Genomic DNA, 6,180 nt, shown 5'->3' on the forward strand with positions numbered 1-6,180 from the left:
ATGCTTCTTTCATCTCTCTCCCTTCCTATCTGTCTGTCCCTATCTGTTCCTCTCTGTGTGTCTCTCTGTCACAAAAAATTAATTAAATAAATAATTAATTAAAAAAAACACAAAATATATATGTGAAGAAATATCAGAATTATTAGGGAAAATCACACTGCCTATTGCTAGGGAGAATTTTCATAAGCTCCCACTCTGAGCTCAGATGGCTACAAAAACTCCGGCACCTGTTCATGAGCAGTAAAGGATCCAACACACTAGTCATCACTGAAAAAAACATGTAGTCAGATCAGTAGTTCTCAACCTTGGTTTTTCATGACAATCAAGTTAGATCACTTTTCAATATTTATGCTAAGAATATACCTCAGTCTAATTAAATTATAACCTGTGCTGAGACACAATCATCAACATTTTTAAAGTTCCACAGATGACTGTGATATGAAGCCAGAGCTAAAAATCAGTTACATACATCCTTATACATAAGATGCATAAAGAGGTATCTGAAAGACATGAAAATTCTGTGAACAATAGCCATGAATTTTAGAAAGGGTTAAGAACTGCAATTATTAGAATAACAGAAAACAAAAAAAAATAGTGCATTTCTCTAGGATGCTAGGAACAAAAGAGAAATAAAGAACACTATAATTATAATGTGATTCAATCATGCAATTTTAATCACTTGAGCCCATTAAATATATAGCAAATGAAGCAATATTCCAATATGAGACCCTGTGAGGGTTGGAATGCACAGCACTACAAAAATTATAAAACAAAATGGTAGAATTTTGAGATTCAGGAATTTGGTTTTAATGTCTTTTCCAACCCATAAATCAAAAAAAGATGGGACAGGTATTGAGATTAGGTTGTTCTTCTGAAAAGCCCCTGAATGGCCCTCTTCATGTCCCTGTTCCTCAAACTATAGATAAAGGGGTTCAGCATAGGAACCCCTTGTACCGTGTACATCACTGAGGCCACTGCTCCCTTCCTGGGAGAAACTGAGACAGCAAAACTGAGGTACACACCAAAGCCTGTTCCATAAAATAAACAACCGACAGGCGAGAGCCACGGGTGGAGAAAGCTTTATACTTCCCACCTGAAGATGGAACTCACAGAATGGAGCAAACAATTTTATAGCAAGAGAAAGGATCCCTGAGAATGGGACACCACCTAAGATGGCACCAATGAACTAGATCAATGTATTATTGTTAAGGATTTTAAAATAGGCAAGTTTGAGTAGCTGAGAGAGGTCATGGAAGAAAAATGTGATATTTCCACATCCATGAAGAACGTAAGATATGAAATCATGAAGTGGTGCAGCTGGGAGTCCAAAAGGCTGATGATAAATGACACCAAAACCAACAGACCACAGCAGCATAGGTACATGATGACCAGGTGGTGCAGAGTTACAGGTGGCCACAATTTTTTCAAAGGCTATTATGGTCAACAGTAGTTTGTTTATGCTTCCAAAAAAAGAAAAAGAAAAAGAAAAACAGACATCTCAGTCAGGCAGCCCCCATAGTAGATGACTCTGCTGTAAATCTGGATGTCCTCTACCATCTTCGGAATTGTCATAGAGATGAAACAGAGGTCAGCCAGGGACAGGTTGGAGAGGAAGAAGTTCATGGGAGTGTGGAGGTGGGAGTCTAATGAGCAGGATAATGGGCAGGTTCTCCAACATGGTAACCAAGTACAAGGACAGGAAGAGCCCACTGAGCAAAAGCTGAAATTCCAGATCATCTGAGAGACCTATGAGGAAGAATTCTGAGACACGTGTTAGATTCTCTATTTCTATGGGGCTGAGACATCTGCTGAAAAAGAAAAGGGGCTTAGAATAGATGAAACAACTGAACAGGCAGTTATCACTGAGCCTGTATTTTGGATTATGAAACACATACTTCAGGACTTCGGCAGTATTTCTTATTGGTGACAAACTCAATCTCAGAGAATTTTTTTCCTATTGATTTTTTGGCTATTTACCTGTTTCTATATATATCTACTATAGAGACACTAAATTAATGAAGTTAATAAAGTCATGAACACAGTAAATTTTACTTTCCTCCCTTGAAAAAATGTATGGATTAAGAAATATCTTTCTTCATTAAAAAAAATCATTCCAGTTAAAATACACAAAAAGCAAATATACTTTAATTTACCTAAATACAATGCACACAATTTCTTTGATTTGGAATATTTATACGTGTTCCTAACATAACTGTATTCTAAATTAAAGCTTGTTATATTTAATCAATTAGAATCTTTATATAACTGTTACATTTTTGAATTTTTATTCTTATTTGGTTTCTCCAATATTCATCCCAAATGCTAACAAATGCCCTCTCAAATATTTGTTTTCTTTTAAAACTCTTTTTAGATATTCATTGAATCCTAGGCTTTTTATGCAGGGTTATTCTTATCAACACTCTACAATCTCAGAGAGTCTTTGTATTTGAAACTGTTCTTTGCTTTGCTTTTCTCTTTTATGTAGTGGTTTGTTAGAGTGTTTAAACATGCTCCTTATCCTAAGCATTGTTTCTTCATGAAATCAACCACATTATTTCCAGTGGAAGTTTTACAACCAAGAGGAGTCCCAAAGGGATGTCTGAAACTCAGTCTCCTTAAGCCTAGTTAAAACTGTTTTATGTCAAACCTGCCAATTAACAGGAATTCCAGTTCTCTGTACACCAGGTGCCTGAGGACAACTTGAGACTTTCTTTCCCCTGACAGGAAGCAATGGAATTAATTTGAGAAAATGCAAAGGAAGAAAGCACAGAAAATAATATAAGAAAAGCTTGGACAATTTTTACATCATTAAAATGGAGATAAAAATAAAACCTACTTTACAGGACTGTTGAAAGAAATTAAATTAAAATAAATATAAACCAGTAACTATCACTCCCTATTGGCTGTTATAATCATCTGTGGATCTTTTAAAATCTACTGATGCTCTTAGCCCAGTGGTTCTCAAACTTTTTGAAGTTGGGAAGTGTTTACAATCTTACAAATAATTTTAAGCACACTATATACAAATTTCTGAGAAATATGTTATAATAATTAAGTCAAATATTAAAGAAAAAATATATAAAGCCCAAGCGTGCTTTTATTGTAATTAAATGAAATAAATACAAGAAAATTAAATTTATTCTGACATTAAAAAACATTTTTATGTTACACTTTTTGAGTTATGCTTTTTAGAATTTGTAAAAAAGAGAGGTTAAAAAATAAAAAAAATTACAAAAATGTTATCTTTTTATATATATAGATACATCCTTAGTAAGATTTATTAAATTTGGCAGGTCCTGGCATAAATGTGTTAAGTTTTTTCATTCTTGGGTGTTTATGAGAAACATGAGCCTGATGTGTCCTGGTGATTTCTTCAGTGTTTGGGCATTTATTTGAAAGACAAACTCTCATTTTCTCATCAATACATTGAAGAATTCCTCTCATTTTACTTTTGTGTTGAGGGTAGAAAATCCTAATTCACATAAATAGGATGTTGAAAATTGTAATAAAATGTTCAAAGCTTTTTTTAGATATTCTTCTTTTATAGAAATCCAAAAGGCTTCAAGAGACAATTTCTTATGTTTAATCACCAATCCACGATCAGTGGATATAGCTGCCAGTTCTTCTTCTTTTGTTAATGTTAAACCAAAATTACTTAAAGATTCCATGAATGGGCTTCTAATCCAATCATACTGTTCAGTGTTAAGTGATGGAAAATGCTATAAATTAAATTCTGCCCTTCAGCCTTCAAGTCCTATTTTATTTACACTTAACTTTTGCTCACTTCCAGAATCAGATTCTTCAATATCACGCTTCTATATGAGAAATCTATCCATTTTATTTGGGTGGATTTATATAAAAATAATATAATGATGTGTTAACAATAAATATAATAATGATATGTTAACAAAAAAGGCTGTATCTCCATAATAAAATGGTATAATAGAGTAACTATATTTATTTTTATATCTGGGCATATGCTGCAAACAAGCACAGCTAGTAATTTCAGGTCCCAAGTGAGAACAGTGCGGGATTAAGAATATATGGAGTTAGGAGGGCCCTGTAGTTGCTGCTGGCAAGAACAAAGCATGCCTAAAAACCACATCTTGCTTTATTTATAGGGCAAAGTGGGCCATTAGCAAATCCATGAGATCTTTGCTCATGTTTTGAAGGCAACTCAAGAATTTTACCAAGTGCAGAAAACTCCCACCATACATATCATCTTAACTTTTTCTTTCTTTCTTTCTTTCTTTTTTGGATTTTTCTGAAGCTGGAAACGGGGAGAGAGAGTCAGACAGACTCCCGCATGCACCAGACTGGGATCCACCTGGCACGCCCACCAGGGGTGAAGCTCTGCCCACCAGGGGGCGATGCTCTGCCCACCAGGGGGTGATGCTCTGCCCCTCCGGGGCGTTGCTCTGCCACGACCAGAGCCACTCTAGCGCCTGGGGCAGAGGCCAAGGAGCCATCCCCAGCGCCTGGGCCTTTTGCTCCTTGGCTGCGGGAGGGGAAGAGAGAGACAGAGAGAAAGGGGGGGGGTGGAGAAGCAAATGGGCACCTCTCCTATGTGCCCTGGCCGGAAATCGAACCCGGGTCCCCTGCACGCCAGGCCGACGCTCTACCGCTGGTTTGAGCCAACCAGCCAGGGCCCATATCATCTTAACTTTACACCAAAAAAAGGATGGAAGAAACTTGCCTCCAGTCTTTCAGGGGAACATAGGGGGTGGTGAAAACAATCTAGCACCACAGCTTAACACCCTTTTGCAACCTAATCAGGAAAGTGAGGTGGAGGTTGAGCAGACTGGCAGTTTACAGTCAATTCCCAAACCTCTGTCCCCCAAAAATCTGAACTCCAAAAGCCTGTTGGTTTTTTGGTCTCCAACAGGCACATATTTCTCTGAAATACCATAGGTGCACCTGGAAATCTTCTAGGATGCAACAGTGTGTCCTGGCGCACACTTTGAGAACCACTGTTTTAGCCACATCCTAGAACCAGTTAAACCAGACTTTCTACATGTGAGTCTGATGGTGGTCTAATGTGCAGCCAGAGCTGAGAGTCATTGCCTTAGAACATTCCCAGGCACTTAGTGGAAGTCTCATTAATAATATCTATTATTATCATTGACATCCACTCACTATATTAAAAGTAATACTTTTGCAGAACTTATATAGAGATTTGCAATATTACCAATGCAATTTCAGTTTTGTTGCTATCCCTGTCCCACAGAGTCAACCACTGTCAGGGAATTTGGTGGGGATATATTTCTGCTTATACTTTTATGGTGTTAGGATTGATTTTGTACTTATAAGCAACTTTTGTGAAAATTTAACTGTAATACTACACATGTTCTTTTGAAATGTTCTCATTAAAATTTTATATTTTTACTCCTTCTATAAAGTATATGCATCTTTTTTAAACTTTTAAGCAGATGTGTAATATCACCAGAGGGATAGACTTCATTTTATTTTTTAATTTATTATACTGACAATTCTATGCAAACTCTTTTATGTCTCCATATCACACAAGTGAGAATGTCAGTAAGATATATGTGAGGTATAGTTTCTTACATTGTAAAAATCAGTGCACATTAAATATTACTATTATTTACCTAAATTTTTCTCAAAAAATCAGATACAATCAATTACCTGCTCTTATTGCTGAGATCTAGAACCAGCATTTCCTGAAGTCTGTCTAGTGATAGTCATGTCAGGATAGTCATGTCATTGAATTTTTCAATTTATAGAGAAAATGTTGCTTGCACATACCAGACTTCCAAATGAAATGGAAAAAAATACTATTTATAGAAAATTCTATAAAATAAAATATTTATTTTAGAAAGGCCCCTATAAATGACTTGTTCCGTTCCCTTATTCATAGTGACTTCACTGAGTCCCAATAGGAGGAACCAATGATTCTGCCTCTGTTTCCTGATAAAGGACAAAGCAGGCATGAAAAAAAATTGTTCAGCTCTAGTTCAGGAATAGAGTCCTGAGTTAGGACTCAGGGGATGAACATTTGAGTCCCACATCTTTCACACAGCAAATTTAGAGTGTGTATAAACATCACAGTGTCTTTCTGATGACATTTTTACCCGGAAATGGGGAGGAAAATGTGCCCTTAAATTTGGCAATTACCATCCAGTTACCATATTTTAATCAGAATTAAATTGTTATTGCAGT

The 6,180-nt window shown here is 36.2% G+C and overlaps 1 pseudogene; it reads right to left on the reverse strand.

Moving 5' to 3' along the window:
• Positions 1-858: 858 nt before the first annotated feature.
• Positions 859-5,678, reverse strand: LOC136321021 (olfactory receptor 7E178-like; annotated as a pseudogene).
• Positions 5,679-6,180: the final 502 nt, after the last annotated feature.

The sequence above is a fragment of the Saccopteryx bilineata genome, chromosome 1 (genome assembly GCF_036850765.1).
Source record: "Saccopteryx bilineata isolate mSacBil1 chromosome 1, mSacBil1_pri_phased_curated, whole genome shotgun sequence".
Lineage (NCBI taxonomy): Eukaryota > Metazoa > Chordata > Mammalia > Chiroptera > Emballonuridae > Saccopteryx > Saccopteryx bilineata.